This window comes from Canis aureus, chromosome 18, assembly GCF_053574225.1.
Source record: "Canis aureus isolate CA01 chromosome 18, VMU_Caureus_v.1.0, whole genome shotgun sequence".
Classification (NCBI taxonomy): Eukaryota; Metazoa; Chordata; class Mammalia; order Carnivora; family Canidae; genus Canis; species Canis aureus.
The window spans coordinates 6531189-6551229 of record NC_135628.1 but is presented as its reverse complement, the minus strand read 5'-3'; the positions used below and the strand labels follow the sequence as shown (position 1 = coordinate 6551229).

The following is a 20041-nucleotide window of genomic DNA, read 5'->3' as shown; positions in this document are numbered from 1 at the left end:
CAGGGACACTAACCTTAGTACTGCTAATAAAAATGATAATGATAATAATAGCTTACAGTTTTCTAGCACTTACTATACATCAGACACCAGTATGTGTACTATATAGAACTCAGTTAATCGTCACGAAAAACTGTCAGAGTTTGTATATATTCTAATAATAGTGGGTTAATAAGGTCATTATTTTATTTAAGGACATCACATTTCCACAAATAACAGAGTAGTATTTAAATGCACTAGAAATACCAAGGTCGAAGACTGACATGCCCAAGTGTGTTTGATTCTGACCTGTTCTTTGACACAGAATTTGAAAAGGAATAGTGAGATTTCTTCTTCTATCATAATTTATTTCATTAGTTGGTGAGATTTTAGTAGGAAGGACACCTAATGCTGCATTGTGCAGAGTGAACCAACTGTCAATTAAGTATAATGGGAGAACCTTTCTCCTTGCTCAACTGGGCTGATAAGGAAGGTGAGATTTTCTGCATTTATTCCCCGTGTGCTTTTAAAGTAGAAAAGATCCACTGTGCTGTTTAACTTCCTATCCCATATACTCTATTTCTATCGTCATTTGTTGAATTCAAGCCACTGCTGCTTCTCATGGAATCCAGTATGTTAATGTGTGCGCTGGCTCTCCCTGTCTGGGGCCTTCCCTCCTTCCCGTTCGTTCGTTCTTCTCTTCCTAAGAGGAATCTTCCCACTGCACTCTTCTGAGCAAGCAGTCCCCCTACAGGAGAACCACGGGTAGGCCCCATTATGTCTGATAAGACCCCAGGCATTGCCAAGACATTATAATGCCTTCACAGCCTGGCTTCTACCCAGCTGCGTGATTTTTAGCTCCCACACCTTACCTTTTCACACTTCCCTACTCTCCCCGTGCGGCACTGGCAGCCGTCTACACGGGACTGCACGGAAGTGCTGAGTATGTCCTGAGCTAGCCATCTCTTACACTGGCTTCTGCTCTTCCTTCTGCCTGCTGTTCCTGCCCTCCCTCCCATCAACATAGAGCAAAATGCTACCAACTCCAAGTCTAAACATCATCACCTCCTCCAGGAAGTCCTTCCTGAATACCAGCTTAGTCAACCTCTTGTTGCTCTGGGCTTCCATTGCTCCACGCTTCAGTCTCCCAGCACGTATTCTGGTCTGTGACGTTTATTTATTTATTTATTTTTCATGAATGGCTCACTATCCCATTAGGAATTCTTTGAAAACAGTAATTGCCCTGCTCTGCCCCCAACTCCACTACCCAACCCCCCCCCTACACACACACACACATGCATGCACACATGCCTGTGTTTGGCCTAGCATCACTCTGCAGCTAATGGAGGCCTCAGGGCCCGTGTAGGTTAACAGTTGTTGTCTTCCAGGTGGATAGTATCTTTATGTCTTTTGTCTTTTAATTTCCCTTTATTTTACTTAGAAGCAATGTAACTTATTATTCTGCTTTTAGATAACAGCCATCCCTCAATAAAATGTAAACCTCTTTAACATTAGAGTTGTCTTTTTAACCACCTATTTATCCCCGGCACTCTGCATACCAGAGTGGCTAAAGAGTGCCTCTGGAGCCAGACTGGCTTCACATCTCCACTCTGCTCACACCACATGGCAGGGCCCCGGGCAAGATATTTAACCTCTCTGACCTTCACAGGACATCTGCAGAATGAGGAAAATGACCATGTAGACCTTGCTGGGTTGTGTGGGCTTAAAGAAGATGTACAGAGCTGGAGTGACACCTGGCCCAGAGCGAGCCCTTGACACCTGCCGGTGGTTCCTGTAGTGCATGGGATGCCTCTCTTCTCTCTCCTGGACCTTTCCCCCCGCACTCCCTTCTGTCATGCCTGGGCTCGGGATCCTTGTGGTCCAGAGGTAAGAGCGATTCCCGTGGAGGCCCCACTAGAAGCTCCCAGAAGACAATTCCTGGTCAGTTCTAGATGAAACACATCTTGGGTTGTATAGATTGCTGCGAGTGTTCAAAAGTGCTGCTGCTTCTGAGCATTTCTCTAACCACCTCTGCCCCTCGCACTACATCCCTTCTGCATCGCTCAGGCAAACGCTAAGAAAAGCCTGAGCAAACAGGTAGGCCTTTCAACTTGTACCCTGAATGCACAACTAAATCCAAAGCTAATGAAGTTCATTCAGATTAAAAGCACTTCATATGCCTACGACAGCTCTTTATATAATGCAGTTAGGGGTAGAAAATTCATGGTATTTCATGCCTACTTATATGCTTTTCATGTGAAAAGATACAGTATAATAAAAGTCGAGGATTACTCATGTTAATTTATTATATTTTGCTGATATAGTCACATCAAGGGCTTAAGAAATATACTTCCACAGCAGTACAAATGAAGGAAGGATGGTTTAAGACATGGTGCATAAATGCTCTCCTTCCTGCCGCTTTTAATGACACTTCATTTAGAAATACACCCTCTTTCATATGGATAACACTATTTTAGAAGTAGACTTCTTTAGGAAAAGACACTATAAAATGCATTGAACTGATTGTTTAGTAAAAAAATTGAGAAAATGATCTTCATATAAATGTACTGAAATGTAACAAAACATGAAAGGCAGATGCCCCACAAGTCTCCTCAAAGTTAATTTTTAGAAGAAATCTATTGTACATACCCATTTAGTTTACTTAACACATTTTTTATGACATGTAAATAAAAAGAACTTTAATTTTAATTGGGTGGGCTTGGTGCCTTTGGGATTATAGTTGGAGCAACCTATATTTAAATAAAAACAAGTTGTGCTCTCTTCACTACAAAATGGATCTTGGAAATCTCATCTTTGATATGAATCAACAAATACTGAGCACCTACATATGCAAAACACGAAGTTGGGTTAGGGGTGAGGGTGGGAACAGAACCAATACCCAGGGAATTGGTAATCACACTAGACATTTTGTAAAATCATATATGCATGTCAACTTAAGTAACTGTATAAATCCATCTGCAATGCAGCCTAAGTTAGAGTGCAGATAATAAGTGCTAGAAGAATTCAGAGGAGAAAAATATTGCAGTGGGCTTGAAACACTTTTACTATTTGGGTTGGCAGTAGGTTATATTTAATGAGCAGAGAAAAGGGAAAAGATCTTAAAGTGTGCAATAGGCAGAGGAAGACGGACTAGGAAGGAAATGAACTCTAAGGAGCATGGGTCCCTCCCCACACCTGTACTCCATGTTGTATTCATAATTCTGCCCTTTCCCTCTTTCCAATCCTTCTTAAAGGAGACCTTCCAAGTCACATAAAATTTAGACCCCACAGAATCCCTGCTTATCTGATAAAGAGAATCAAAGTTGATGGGGAAAAATGTTAAGACAATAAATGCACTGGTCTTCATTCAGCAGAAGGCCCACATCAAAGTGGCCCAGGCCAATGACTGGAAGTGTAGTCCTAGAGACCGACTGTTTCTTTTCCCTCAAAATTCATGTGCTGAAGCCTAATCCCCAAAGTAGTATTTGGAGGTGAAGTCTTTGGGAAGTGATTGATTAGGTGATGAGGGTGGAGCCCGCATGAATAGAATGGGTCCCCTTACAGAAGAGATCACAGAGAACTCCCTTGCTCCTCACATGGACACAGTGAAAAAGAGGCTGTCTATGAATGAGGAATTGGGTCCTCAGTAGACACCAAAACTGTGCCTTAATCTTGCTCTTTCCACCTTCAGAAATGTGAGACATAAATTTCTGTTGTTTATAAACCCTCCACTCTGGTATTCTGCTAGAACAGCCTGGGTGGATTAAGGTAGGTGGTTTAAGAACAAATTGCCCAAGTCATTCATTTTCACACTAAAGTAGTAAGTCGTTTGAAAATTTACCCAGTGTGCAATGGGAAACCACCAGAAGATTTTAAGAGGATGAATATATATTAATTGAGCTCTTATAATACATATCAAAGATGGATTATCATGAATCTCTTCAAGGTGTCAAGGTCATATAGTAAGCGGTGGTGCCGGGACTCTAGAACACATCTCTTTGACTCTATGTAACATCTCCCTATCCATGCAGTAGAGAAGTGGGAAGACAAATCTGGAAGTGAACCAAAATAAAATTAGTGTGAGAAGAAGAAGGAAGAAGGAAAAACAAAACAGAAGAACAGATCGTCACGGATGGGAATCTAAGGAATTGGGTGATATGAAGCATCACAGCCTTTCCTGTTGTTTGGAAAGCAATGAAATAGGCAAAAGAAATACAAACTTTCAATAAAATGATATTTTATTGCTGTTAAAAACCACTCTGGGTTAAAATCACCCAAATCACAGAAAAAAAAAAAAAAGCTTAAATCTTAGTTATGCCTAAAAGGTTTTCTTGATTTGCTAATTTTTTAACTATAGAAGATGTGGTGGTAATTTCTAATAAGAGACTACTATCTCCAATTCTCATTAGACCTCTCATACTTGCATTGTAATTACTTTGGAACACATTTTACTAGATTATCACTTTGTGGAGGGCAGGGTCTGTGGCTGCATGTTTTAGCAGAACTGAACTGCAGTATTTTACACATTATTATTGTTACTGTTAATATTTACTGAAAACACACACATGCTCACGTGGATGGCTAATCCCATTATAGCCATGTTGATGTCTAAAGAATGGCTTTCTTTTTTTTTTTATTTATTTTTTATTTTTTATTTATTTTTATTTTTTTTGGCTTTCTTTTTTGGACATCATCTTTTCAATATTAAAGGAACTGAGGAAGAAGATGGTGGGGCTTAGATTCAATCGACAATTAGGTCAAGTGATTTTTGAAGAGAGGCATACTGAATATTCTGAAGAGAAGCCATTTGGCAGACTCAGAGATGTCAAATGGGACCATCAGTGCTTTGGAAAGTTTTATCAAAAAGGATGACTCTTAATTTTTAAATAAATTCTTTGGTTTTCAAGCTTTCATTATTTTTTACACCAGGCATATTGCCCCCCTTCCTTATGAATGTTGTTTTTTATTAGTTCTCCACAACTCAGATTCTTCTTTTTTTTTTTTTTTAATTTATTAGAGAATGCGTGTAAAGCAGGGAGGGGGAGAGGGAGAGGAAGAGAGAAGCTTTAGCAGACTCTGCACTCAGCACAGAGCCTGACACAGGGCTTGATCCCACCACCATGAGATCATAACCCTAAGATCACAACTTGAGACAAAACCAAGAGTCGGACATTTAGCCAACTGTGCCACCCAGGAACCCCTGCACAACTTAGATTTTAAGGTAGTATAGTAATTAAGAGTGAAGGTAGAGTCACACAAAATAGCTGAAATCACAGCTTTAGGCAAGTTTTTGTTTTTCTTTGTTTGCCTTTGCCTCACTTAAATAGTTATAATGAGAAGTTAATCAAATGAGCCATGGAAATGGGCATAACACACCAATACTATGTATTAGTATCTACATTAGTAAACAGTTTTCAGAGTAACAGGACAATAGAGTGAAGGTGGAGGAAGGAGGAGGAAGGGAGGAAGGAGGGAGGGAAAGGAAAGGAAAAGATTTTAAAGAATTGATTCATGGGATTGTGAGGACTAACACGTCTGAAATTTGCAGGGCAGACCAGCATGCTGGACTGTAGGGCAGAAATATAGGCAGAATTGCTATGTTACAGTCTTGGGGAAGAAGTCCCAGCATTCCTCCTTCTCCAGGAAACCTGTTTTTGCTCTTAAGGCCTTCAACTGCTCAGATGAGGCCCACCCACATTATGGAAGATAATAACATTCACACAGCTTCACAGCAACACGGAGACTAGAGTCTGACCAAACACCTGGGAATCATAACCTAGCCGAACGATACATAAAACGAACCATGACAGTATTATTACTAAGAACAAACCTGACTTCCTTGTAATTGCTTGAAGATCCATGCCTTCTCATGCCTGTGTCTCATTAAACCACCTTCCTCTTTATCCTGAAACAATCTGTCCCTACTTCTCTGGCAAACTTGTCCTAATCCTCCAGGTTTCAGGTATTTCCTTAAATTCCTTGCTCACCTTCCCTTAGTACTCCCGGCAGCATCTAGCACATCTCCTGTATTCAAACAGAGCTTTGTAATCTTCTTGAAAGCGACACCATATAAAATTAGAATGTCCCTTTCTGTTTTTATATCCTCAGCACACATACAGTTGGGATAGGATAAACATCTGAAGGTCTGAATGAATTTTTCAATTATAGAAAGAAAAGGGAGAAGGAAGCTAAGAAAGTAAGGAAGAGGAGAAGGATAGAAGTAAAGGATTTTTAATTTCTTTTTATAGACTGCTCTTGGACTATCCTTAGTTGTCTACAATATTTTCACCTTCCCATTTGACTCAGGGGATGAAGTGTGATAATTTGCCTGTGATCTTCTGAAACTTGAGAACAATGCAACGTACGTGGTACATGTTTATGTGCAACGTAACTACTCCCTATAAAACCATCACAGAGCTGAAGATTTTGTGGTGGGATCTCAGACCGAGGTAAAAACTGATTGAGCCTATAATTTTTTAAAACAATTTTTTTGTTATTACTTTTCATGAAAAATTAGGGAACTCTAAAATATTTTATCAGCTATCCCATCATGTGTTACATGTCTTTATCATGTTTAATGTGAGAATCAAGCCTGAGCCACCATATCTATCTTCTTGTCAATGCCTTCATGCAGATAATTCCTGGATATCCTACAAGTAAGAGGTCATGAAAACCATTTTCTGGAATGATGTTATTATGTCTCACATGAAAAGCCATCACTTATGGGTAGATAATTCATGGTGCTGCCTTCTGAATGGCTGAGGCTCCTCAGCCGGTTTATCTCCTGGTCACCTCCTCTGCAATCACTTTCAAGTATGATTTGCTACTGGACCCTTCAGAGTTGACTGTGACACACGGGAAGTCAAAAAACTCCTGTATTGTTTATACCTAAAAGAGAGGTGGCACACTATGCTAACTGTGGCCCCTGCGGTGAGAAGGCTTAGAGTGTCCTTATTTTAAATGGTTATTCCACATAAGCAGACAAACCAGTGACAAAACACTGTAGGGCTCCATGCGCCACCATATAACCAAGATGCACATGAGGGGGCACCTGGGCAGCTCAGCAGTTGAGCATCCGCCTTTAGTCCAGAGCGTGATCCTGGAGTCCCGGGATCAAGTCCTGCATCGGACTCCCTGCAGGGAGCCTGCTTCTCCCTCTGCCCGTGTCTCTGCCTCTCTCTCTGGGTCTCTCATGAATAAATGAATAAATAAAATCTTTAAAAAAAAAAAAAAGATGCACCCTTAGTCTTAGAGAAGAGAGATAAATGAGCCTCATGACTAAGTCAATGAGCAAGGAGAACTTTTTATTGTTTCAAGCATTCATTTCACCTCAGTTACCCTATTTCTATAAAAAGTAGTGCTCTCCTTTTAAGTCTTTGTTATTATCTCTGAATTCTGTTGAGGTGGGTTAACAAAACTGTGATATGGGGCTGTATTACAGTAGGTAACTCCTGAGCAGTCACCAAAGACCTTGGAGAACACCCAACAGTCAGGGTGGGGACAATCAGAGAGGGAGATAGTTTCTCTCCCAGCCCTTAGAATTATTATCATACACATATTACATTTATTTTCATTTTTTGGTCATTGATACTTTAGGTTAAGTTTTATCTGAAGTAAAGCTCTTTTTTAATTATTGATTTTATTCACTGTGGACTGTGTTGTCTTCCTCTGCATGCAGTTCCTTCAATTGTCTTAGATAATTGGGTTTTCGGGGTCATTATGAGGAGGAGGTTTTTTTTGTTTGGTTGGTTCGGTTTGATTTGATTTTTGGTTTGTTTTTCTTTCTCTTGGCCTAGTTCTGATCACAAGACAGTGCTTTATCCTCCTGCCTCCCTAAGCCCATAATTTGCATAAAACCATAATTCGGATACTCCGAATTCTAGCTTCTTTCATGAGCTGAGAGCCCTAAGCTATCCCCTTGCTTCCAGCAGAGGAGCTGGAGCACAGGAACCGAGCCCCTACCCCCCACTACCAGCTTTTGGCTCAGGAGCCCAAAAGTCATTTATATTCAGCCACACTTCCCAATTTTTCTAGTCCAAGGAGATGTTTGGTTTGTTTTTGAACCAGGCTTTGTGTTAGGGTGTTTTCTTTTTATATTTTATCTTTCACTTTTAAGTGATAAGAGTGGAGGCGTGCTTCAAAACAGCTCCTCACAGAGCCATTGTGACCAGATGTCCCCAGGGTCCTCACATTATCAAGAGTTCTTTGATATTGAGCCATAGACTGAAAATAGGTTAACTATCCTCTGATGATTCAATGGTTCTCAAATTTTCATATGCCTAAGGGTCACTCAGGTCTTTGTTACAGAGCAGATTCCCAGACTATATCTCTAGAGACCCCAGTTCAATATGGTTGGGTGGGAGGAGGGGAGAGGAGCCTACATATCTCCAGTTTTAATCCACCTAAGTGATTTGGTCTGTCCCAAAGGTGGATAATTGATAGATTCTCAGAGACCAATAGCTAGAGTGTATTACAATTCAAGCACGAAGAGGATTGGTAACAGTGGCAGAGAATTCTATTCTTCTGCACTGGATGGCTATTTGTGTGACCCTCTCCAAGAATCAGGACATCCTGTGAAGAAAGGGAAGAAAGAGAGAACACTAATGACTATAGTCCCAATGTGAGCAATAGAGAGGAACATAGCCAGCACATTCAGTCAAATTCTGTGTAGCACGGCTGACAGAAGGGCATCTCAGATCAGAGATGCAACACAAAGGGAAAAAAAATTTAAGTTTAATGTAGTGTCTCCTATTCAGTCTCTTAATATAACTGTGCTGAGAGTGTTTGTCTTACAGTCTAGAAATGCCCATGAAATGCTGGGGAAGGCAGAGAGGGAATGCATTCACTACTCAACAATATTTTGTGAAATAACCTTTTATGGGAATTAAAATTGGATGGATTAAGGTGCTGCATTTATGTTGAAGAGAACCTGGCTAATAAGTGGCTTAAGGACAGTGATATGAAACAATGAAGAAACAGCAGACCATAGTACTGATGGATTCTTTAGTATATGCTGATGTGAAAGTTCCTCATTACAGAGAAAATGGCAAAGTCTTTTTTTTATCTATTTGCATGTCACCCTATGCTGTAAATTATAAAATGAGTGAGCGACCGGTCTCAGGACCTCCTGGCTTGTGGGAGCTAAATGGCACCAGTCCCATACTGTGACCCGTTAGTGCAAAGGAAGAGTACCTAACCTTGGGAAAAGACCATTAGATCATTCTGTGTGTGTGTGTGTGTCCCTCTGCCAAAAGACGTATCAAAGAGTTCTAAAACTGAACAAGTTATGATAATTCCTTAACAAAACAGACCTTAGTTGCTATAAAATTCCTCTATGCCTTCTCTCTAAATCATCTTGTATATAAGTGGGAGAAAGGGCCCAAAACTTGCTTGCTTTTTCTATTTTCTACTGCAATCTAAATGAGCTAGGCTGGGGCGTGGTTTGACATTTAAATTGTGGAAAACTTAGGCCGGTTCTTCCATAGCTTTAGCTAGAAGTCTCTTTAGCTAGAAGTCTCAGCTGGGGCACAGGTGCACATCGGATGAACCTACCTATGATCCTGCAAGGGAAGTTTAACCCGAGGAAAGCCTGGATGACACGTGTTTTCTAACTTGGGTTTATACTTTTGGTAAGTGACAGATTCGCCCAGCTAAGAGAGAAGCTGAAGGTGGCTATGGGTAAAAGGAAGATCCGACCGAAAGAAAGTGCATCCACGAGGGAAAATTTCAATTCAGAGAAATAATACATTTTAAATACTGCTCTCCAGGAATACGCAGTCTTCACGTGAAGGCAGCATAGTTCAGTGGCGAATATATGGGATTTACAGACAGATCTTGGACCAACTGGGTCTAGGCTCTATCTCTGTACTACATACATGACCTTGAACTTTAGTGCATCCTTTGTCATCTGAATAAAGGAATTATGCAAGATGACGAGTGCAGAGCCTGCTTTCTAGCTCCCCTGGAAGTGTGTATTCGGGGGGGGCGGGGAGAAGAGGGGAGAGGGGCGGTAGTGGTATAAAGGGGAAGGATGAGAAGAAAGAAGCAATGGATACAGCCTGTTACGCAAAATGTGCTGGTCTGCGTATGAGACATCAAAACACAAGTGATCTGTGACCTGAAAGCTGGCAGCGGTGGGCCAGGGACTCACCACCTGTGTTCTCATCAAGACAGCTGTTGCCCAGCTGCCAGGAATGCTGTCTTTACACACCCTCCACCTGTCAAGGCCAAGCTTCCTCTTCCCTGGATGGTCCACACCTGACCACTGATGAAGGTGGAAGTATCAAGGCCCAGCTTTGTTGCGGATTGGGACACGTATTCCAGCAGCTGACCAAGGTTTTTGCAGGCTTTTACCACCCTTCAACTTCTCCCTCCCTCCAATCCTACTTCCTCCTCATCCCATCCATAGGAGGAGACCACTAATAAACACCCTGTACTCCAAAGCACTCTCAATCTCGAGGTCCAGAGAACCCAGCCTGTGACACAGTGTACCAACTCTGGTCACAGCTACAGAGCACGACAGTCCCGGGGAATAAGCGCACTATAGACATTGTCCTTCACACGGCCACATCCCGGGCAGCCCTGGAGTGGAAAGCTTGTGAGATGCGTAAAACAACACGGTTGTACAAAATCTCTGTGAACGCTTATCTGAATACTCAGAATTCTTGCAAGGTAACGTCCAGGTAGCCAATGTATACAAACAGAAGCTAAAACCACAAACAAAAGGACGGTTATGGGGCAGAAATAAATGGTGGCTATTGTCGTGGCAATCATTTGGAGAAATCTTCCCTGTAGCCGTGATAGATTTGCATAGGCTTATTACATTCTCTTTTTTTTATTTAACGTGCATTCCTTTTTTTTTTTTTGTCTTCTGCTTCCAAGTATAGACATTTGCTAGGTGGCATGCTGGGTTGGGGCTATCACCCCTGACCAAGGAATTTAGTGACAATTGATGACCTATTTTGAGATTATTCTTCAGGGTGAGCTAATCATAACTGATGATGGCACAGCTGTGTCAAAAATATCTCCACTGAGACCTTTTATCTGGAGCTTCCCTGCCAGGTCTGTAGCAGAACAGAGTAAATGTTGTTATTATTATATAAATTATGGAAAAGCTAATAAAACATTCGTGTACCAGCCAAGAGGGTGAACCAGAAGGACTCAGACCTCTTCTACTTACTTAGTACAGCAGAATTCATAGAAGTCAGAGTGTAATATGGGACAAAGACTACCAAGGTGAGTCATCAAATGTCGGGAGTCAAGGTTGGATTGTCAGGCTGGGTTTGGCAAGATGTTGATTTCTCATGGAGCAGAAGATAAAATAAAAAGACGTAATTTCAGGAATATAAGAACTAAATTAGGTCACCAAAATAAATTCAAGGTTGAGAATCCCAGGAAGGGAGAAGAAATAGGTGGGAAATATCAGAGAGGGAGACAGACATAAAGACTCCTAACTCTGGGAAACGAACTAGGGGTGGTGGCAGAGGGTGGGGGAGAATGGGTGACAGGCACTGAGGGGGGCACCTGACGGGATGAGCACTGGGTGTTATTCTGTATGTTGGCAAATTGAACACCAATAAAAAATAAATTTATTATTAAAAAAATAAAGCTATAAATATATGTGGACTTTGAAAAAAAAAAAAAAAAAAAAAAGAGAATCCCAGGATGTAAAAAAAGAGGGATAGGGGAAACACTTTATCATATGTCCATGGAAGAGCTGAAGTAGTTTTATTAGTATAATAATACAACATTTAAGGAGCATTTACTATGTGCTGTCCACTGGGCTAAGCAGTGTACATGGATGAGGCAACTATTATTATTATTACCTTTATTTCACTAGGTTTGGAGAGGTTAAGTAACTTGTTCAGTCACACAAGTAATGAGGGATAGAGGCAGGATTCGGTTAAAACCTATTTAGAGCCCTCGATATCGAGCATTATGCATCATGGCCTCTACATGGGGTGACCCAAGAAATAGATTCCTAGGAGAGAGAAAGGAAGTGTCTTAAAGGACTTGAAACCATGGATTCCACCTGGCGGTACTTTTGTCATGCAACAAGGCTCTACAGGTTAACCCCTTCATGCTGAACTTACTTGGTTAGCCAGATAATCGATCTAAATCAATCAACCTTAATTAACCATATTTCAGTATGCGTGTACAATAGGAATCACTTTTAGAAAAAGATAATCATCACACAGAATTCCTATGTGTCTGATCCCATTCTGTCAGTTTGGGGCATTTCTGTAATAATATAGGACAGTTGTATATAATATATACAATGTTATATAGAAGATACAGTACATAACATAGAACCTCACAAACTTCAAGAATAAAAATATTCCTTGTAAATGATTTAGCCAACTCCACCAAGAGATAACTGTACACCATCCATTAAACAATTACGCTAAGTATATAAAACAATGGAAATGATTTAGAGTGGGGTCTGTTATAAGTTTTCAATACCCAAGTGGATAAAACTCTTCACCAAGTATAGTTAAAGAGAATTTCTCTAAAATAAATCCATTGTTGATCTCCTCCCCTTACCCCCATCCTTGGGTCAACTGTGTTCCGCTGGTCTTCCTCATAATCTCTGATGTTCTTTCCTCAAACATCTAACCCTAGCTCTGTTCCTTTACCGTGGAAGGAAGTAGTTGTATAGTCCCCCCAGTGAAATGGTCCATCCGTCAGCCAGCTGAGCACTCACACAAAATATAAAAGAACCCACAAGGACAACCTTACTTCAGGTCCAAGGGATCTATTCCAATCCACGCAGTCTTTTTGTGCAGGTACGTGACTGTGCGTGTGCGGTGGACGTGAAGTTTCTGAGATATGTTCACTATTCCACTTCACGCATCCCCTCAGCTTTTGTTTGGACTCTGGGGTCCCTCTAGTGACCACCTCTTGCAGTGGTAGACAGACCTCTCCTGTTTCCCTCCCTTCCTCCCTGTCCTCCATGGCCCCTCAGTGTGTTTAAACCTACTGTCTTAGCGCCTGCCCTACCATACAACATATGCCTTTTCTTTTCCTCTGTCACCCTGGGAGCTGTTGGTGTCCTGCTGCTGCTTAGCCGTAGAGGTTCCAGATCCCAGCTGGCAGTTCTCTGGGTGGACTACCTGAGACCTAAGCAGGTAACATGGCTCCCAGACATTACTGATGGTGAAAGAGCATGTGCCTTCCTGTGCTCAAGATGACTGGCTGTGCGTCTGCCCAAGCTCCAACCACAGCCTGGGTGTTTTAAACATTGACTCGAGCCACTATAAATAGAATCTTCGCTAAGCAGAAGCTTTTGATAATACTTGCACCCAAAACAAAGGAACATTCTCTGTGAATATAAGCTCAAGGAGATTACTATTCGATCATTTCATGTTCACTTGGGTGTGTGGGTGGGGAAGGGGTGAGGTCCATCCTTGCCCAGAAACTGTAAACTCTCGGTACAAATTCCCTTCAAACACAGATTTAAGAAGTGAAATGATGGTTTTCGAACCACCTATTAAGATTTTTATTTAGGAAAAACATATTTTAGCCATCCTCTCTGAGTTCGCTCATCTGCAAGTGGGAGGAAAAAGGAAAAGCCGAACTGTGAGGTCATTGATATTCTTTCTGGTGCTAAGATCCTATGATAATAAAGTACCTTGAGCATGTTGCTTAAACAGTTGCAAAAAATCCAGAGAGCCTAATGTATCCAGCCTATTCATTTTTTTCAATCATTTTCTATTCTGAAACTGTTGAAATGAATTACAATGTAATAGCTTTTTGTATTATGTAATAGCTGACTTTATTAGAAACCACCTTATGGTTTCTGGTGAACATTTGCCCATATTGTGAAGTCATCACACAATCTGGCACAGTGGACACCTTATATTTAGAAGAAATTTAGGACTACAGCCATATTGCAGGTCATAACTAATATATTTTGGCAAAGAAATGCTTGAATGTTTATTCTTTTTTTATTAAAAATCATATATTTACAGTAGGCTAGCAAGGTGCTGAGACTATATTTGTTTTGTGACAAAAAGTCATCACACTGCCATATTTTTCCCAAACTAGAGCCCTACATTAGAAAGCTGTATCCGGAAGGACATAAATGAGTATCTCAGCGGATGATTTCTAACGCAAATGCACATATAAAAAGATTCCTTTTTTTCCTATCAGGACAATGCTGTCTTGTTACAATCAAATAGGGTTAAAAGAAAAATGTCCTAACAATATCCATTGAAAACTGGGTCTTTATGCTATCGAAAAGCTAATGATAGCATGATGAAAATCCAGCTATAATGGTCCAGTAAAGTTCCTAATTATGCTGATATAAACATGATGATGTTTACATGTCTAGGAAGAAAGTGTACCATTTTACTACTTAGTAGTGTTAGTCACAGAACACTTAGAGATAGGTTTTAAAAGAAGTATATGTGGTTTTAGCTGCATGACTCCCATTAAGGTCAATGAGAATTACACCATTAAAGCATGGTACACCATTTTGAAAAATTATCCCAGAGGGCTCTAATATGGCTTTTTATGACTCACCCATGCAAATCCTTTTATTTTCCAATAGCTCTTTGGTGTGGCGGAGTAAGGTAGATGAATTTAAGCATTATTCTTAAAAAAAAAAAAAAAAAAAAACCTGTCCCTTTAAGAATCTAAGACAGTAGGATTCCCCCCCCCATTCCTAAGTAGGAGTGTAGCAATTTTTAATATATTTTAATGACAAAATGCGGTTCTTTCAATTGAGAAGAGTTACTAAGGTATTTTTAGAAATGGAAATTTTGTTAATTTAATTCTGCATATTCTCTTTCTGAATCACCTGATACCGTAGCACCGTACCGTAGCACCGTTCTAAGTCTCGGTTTAACTGTGAGTAAAACAAAGTTCCTGTTCTCTTAAGTAGCTTATATTTAGAGGGGGGAGGCTTCATAAGTGAATTAAAGAGAAAAACAGATACTGTTTGACTATTCCATTTGTCACACAGTCGTAAATTTCCTGCTGAAAAGAGATGTAATAACTATTTAATAAAGTATATTATTTCATACTCAATTCTTCTTTAAATATTTATCCCCAAATAGTATTCTTTTATAGGAAAGGTGTTAAGTCTCAGAGAAGTTACAATACTTGACCAGAGGCAGAGGGAGAGACAAGGGCCAGGGCTTATATTCCCCTGATATCACCTAATATGAGGCCAATGTTTCAGAAATAATTTTGAAACAATATATAAAAGAAAAAAATTACAAATGAAAACTAATAAAATAAGACACTATTAATGATATGAATAAGAACAAGAGTGAGGTAAATATTAATAAAATTTAAACAGGGATATCTGAAAGAGAAGATGAATTAAAATATGATAATGAAAGAAATGACAGAGACACATGATATTTTGAAGAATGAAGGGTTCTCTTTAAGTAAAAGGTTTTGATTCCTCATTTTTTTTTCTTGCTCACTGATCCAGAAAAATTATTTGGGGTGGTGGGACTTTCCATATCACTGCTGTGTTTGTTTACTTGCTTTGTATATTCACATTTTAAGAGGACTTTAGAAAGGGACCCCTGATTGAGCCTGCTTTATGCTACAAAAAAATGGGAAGGATAAGCCCTGGTGACGATTATAAGGGAGAGTCCAAAGTGACAGGAATGTGATGTTCGCACACATTTGATGAATCCAAGTAGGTGGATGGAGGTAAACAATTATTAAGAAGAAAAGCAGAGAGTTTTTATACTGAATAGGAATTACGGTTACTTATATAATTAACAGTCATTGTCTCTGTTGCTGAATGAATCAAATCATGGACCCAGGATTTATTAAACCCCTGTTTGTTTTTATTTTTTATTATCCTTCACAATTGAGTGAAAATTTTTGTAGATGTAAGAAGCTGTATGCTACACATTTATCACTTTTTTTTTTAGAGCACTGCCCATTTTTACATGATTGATAAAAATTGTTAAATAAGGCAAATACTGTACATGCTGCAGTGTAATGAGGCCTATCAGGCAAGGGGAATACTGCTCATCATGATATTAAAATTAAATGTAGCATTTTTTAAATCTTTGACATAAATAAAGAAGTTATTTCTCTGGACCACTGCTTTTTCCATAAACTCAATGTTCTGTATAAGTCATTGTCATAGGATATATTTTATTTTGAGGCAACCCAGTCATTTTCCCCCCATAAATAAGTATCAAATAAAGTATCATTTATCTAAAAATTATGTCTCGTAAGGTCTATAATATACCAAAGATACTAGTTAGGGGACGTTGACAGTACTCCTGGTAATTTATACCCATCTTTTGAGATGACTCTCACTTTCCTTCAGATAGACAAACGATGCCTTCAGTTTAAAGGTTAGTTGGGATGGTACATACTTACATCAATTTTTTTTAGCAACAACTCAGATGTTTTTGTTTGGGACTCAAGATTCTGGCTAGGATTATCTAAAATATTTCTTTAGAAATATATGGTAGAGGAAAAATAAACAGGAAGCTTCCAGACTGAAGATGAATAATGGTAACAGTGAATAATGGTAACACAGGGAAAACACTGTTCTTGGTAGTAATCATACAAAATACTTTAAGGGAGCATCCTCTTATGGATGATGATCTGACATTACGTCTCACCCTTCATTTAAATTTTTTAAATTTTTTTTTTAATTTTTATTTATTTATGATAGTCACAGAGAGAGAGAGAGAGAGAGAGAGGCAGAGACATAGGCAGAGGGAGAAGCAGGATCCATGCACCGGGAGCCTGATGTGGGATTCGATCCCGGGTCTCCAGGATCGCGCCCTGGGCCAAAGGCAGGCGCCAAACCGCTGCGCCACCCAGGGATCCCTCACCCTTCATTTAAAAACAAAAAGTTAAAAAAAAAAGTTTTACAGGCAAATAAACACTATTAAAATACCAAACAGGTAAGACAGCTTCACAGTGCCTTTTGAATCTTTTCTCTGTTTTCTCCAGTCTATCATATCCACAAAGCAAGGAAGAGATAGAGGTGTTTTAATTACAGGGGTAGGACTGAACTGTACGATCTTGGTGAGCTTGTCTAAGGAGCTTGTAAGGGATAAGGGCAGAATTCAAACTCAGTTCATCTAGTTTCCATCCTAGGAGTCTCTGAACTGCACTCTCGCTAAGGACCTGTGTAGAAAGAGTATTTTATCATGCTATGAATTGAAAACCACCAAATATTAAAAATAATACTTTTAAGAGATCACTTAAAAATTACCATCACTATCAGCCCAACAGTTGAGTGCATCCAGTGAGTAGAGGACTTGCCAAATCTCAACTAAGAAAAACTCCAGGTGCAGGTAATTTTGCTCACCTTCCTTTATAAAACAATTAAAATTATACTTGTTCAGCGTGTTTTGATTACAAAAGTATTGCATATTCATATTTCAGAACAATTTGAAAGTAGGATAAGAAATATAAAAATTAATACTCTCATCACTGTGAATTCTTAATATATATTGGATATACTTTGTAGTTATTTTCAACTTTTCTATGTATCCACATATACACAGTTTTATTTATCTATTTTTATTTTTTTTACACATAGTTTTAATAGGAAATTTATACTACCTGCATTTTAAAAAATACAGGTAAGATAGGGCAAACTTGAACACTTTAATATGGTTGATTTTATCAATTTTTTTTAAGATTTTTTTTTTTTATTCATTCATGAGAGACACACAGAGAGGCAGAGACATAGGCAGAGGGAGAAGTAGGCTCTCTGTGGGGAGCCTGATGCAGAAGTCGATCCTGGGACCCCAGGATCATGCCCCAAGCCAAAGGCAGATGCTCAACCATTGAGCCACCCAGGTGCCCCTACTTTATTAGTCGTTTATTTTGTTATTTTCCCCATTGCTTTAGAAACTCCATTCACAAACTGAACAAAAAAAATTTAAACCTGCCTGGATAAGGATTAATGTTTTTAACATATGGAGACTCTGTACAGGCCAATGAGAAAAATAGAGAACACAGAAAGAGAAAGAAAGATTAAAGATCAGAGACAACTCACGAATAAATACAAATGGCTAATAATGTATGAATATGATTGATACACTCAGTAACCAAAGGAATGCACATGCAAACAACAATGCTAAGTAATAAAAGATCTAGAATGAAGGTGGGGAGGAGAGGACAAGAGGGAAGGAGAAAGGGAAGCAGGGCCAAGAGATGGGGGGTGTCATATACTATTAAGAGGAGACCACGAGCAGGAGCATAGGACTGATGGGTAGGGAGATAAATTGCATAAATTGCATAATAAATAGATAAATTTCATAAATTGATGACAAAGACGTGCAGGTAAGGGACAAAGTAAGGGGAAAGAGCAGAGGGTTTGAAGAATTTATCTTGTAGAAAGTCCACATTTAAGGAATAGTAATAAAGAAAGAGACAATGTTGGCTCAATGACCTAGGACACCCTTCCATGCTTTCATTGTCGTCCCTTCTATCATCACCCAAATCCTACCTAATTTCATCCCTTCTAAGCTCCAACCACCATCTTGTTATTTTTTGCCCCAGTTTTTTTTTTTTTTTTTAATTTCATGCTGTTTTTATACTACCAGAATATTCTACTGAATTCTCTCACGTTAAATACTTAAGGTAAGTGTAAGCAGTTCTTCTCAAATGGGAGGGGACTTTGTCCCCACAGGCACACTTGTCAATGTCTGGAGATGGTCTTGGTTGTCGCAACTCAGGGCAAGGGGTATGTGCTCTCCTGGCATTTGGTGGATGGAAGCCAGGGATGTCACTAAACATCATAAAATGCACAAGACAGCTTCCTCCAGCAAAGACCTGTACCTCCTAGAATAGAAATCGTGCCAAGGTTGAGAAACCCTGGTTTAGATTAAAGATGTGCCAAGTAACTCCTAGTTTAGGAACTGCTTTTCTAAGAACAGAAGGAGATAATAGGTTAATAGGTGAGAAAAGGCCCATGTAGAGAATTAGTTTCTAGTTTTAATGGTACAAGAGCCAGCTAGTGAGACCCATTTAACAAGTACATGTGGACTGTAGGGGTGATTGTGATAATGATGCATTGTCCAGTGTTCTCTTATGAAGCCTACTTGCCATGGATTTTATTTTACTCCTTTTTTGTTTTACCCTATTAAAAAAAAAAAAATCTAAGCAGGATTGACTTTGAAATAAAACCCAACATGTTTTCCAGTTGATCTTGATTTAAAGGAAACCTTTGGTAGAGGGCCTCAGGGTATGCTGGATATGGCTATTTATCTTTATCCTAGTAGTTTATATATTTTAAGAAAATGATGAATGGAAGCTTTAAAAAAACTCATTATGGTAATTGATTATTATAGAAAAACCTTGGGAACTTTACAAAAGAGAACTGTATTCTCTTGGTATCTTAGCTTTAAACCAGACGTGTAATTAGAAGAATCCATAAACATTTGTCACAGTAAGAAAAGCCTGATCGCTAAGTTTAGAAGGAAACTCTGGAGTCACTTTATTGTCCTGAACTGAGATGACACACAGTAGTGGTTGTCACGTGTAACAGGAGATTAATATGTCCTCTGAAATAAAAGACCACCCACGTGGAACCAGTGTAAAAAGTAGTGATAGCAAAGCCTGATTCATTTCTTTAGAAAGGTTGAATGTGATGCTTTCCTTATAATGTCTCAGCATCTGTGAGTTGAGAAAATTTTTAGTTAAAAATGCCATTTAGACAATTACTTTTGATTTTTATCTTGTGCTTTTACTTTCTCTAAAATTTTAAAGGAACAACAGAAACATGGCCTGAGAATACCATGTAAATATACCCATGTCCACATACTCTCCTCTTCATACACACACACACACACACACACACACACACACTCACTCACACATTAAGAAAATGGGACTCCATATGCCAACTCTATAGAGAGCACAAATGATTGCTTTTTTTTTCTTATAAACAATGATTTCAATAAGGATTGAGAAAACACTATGGATAAGAGCAAATTATTTCAGCATTAGGGAAAAAAGTAAAGTTTGCAATGGTTATGATAATGACCTGTGATAACATAGTATTGTGCAATTTTTACTCTTTAAAACATACTCTGTAAGTTGGGTTGAAGATCATGGCTTC

At 39.2% G+C, this 20041-nt stretch overlaps 1 long non-coding RNA gene across 2 annotated transcripts in view; it reads left to right on the top strand.

Moving 5' to 3' along the window:
• LOC144288533 (uncharacterized) overlaps positions 1–20041 on the top strand; it is a 69726-nt gene that overhangs the window by 11145 nt on the left and 38540 nt on the right. Inside the window, exons 4-5 of one of the 2 annotated variants that reach the window (XR_013356408.1) lie at positions 1646–1863; positions 3923–4330. The exons of the other annotated variant lie outside the window; for it this stretch is intronic. This is a non-coding gene — a long non-coding RNA (uncharacterized LOC144288533). Of the gene's footprint in view, positions 1–1645; positions 1864–3922; positions 4331–20041 lie in introns of those variants that run through there. 2 annotated transcript variants of the gene reach the window in all.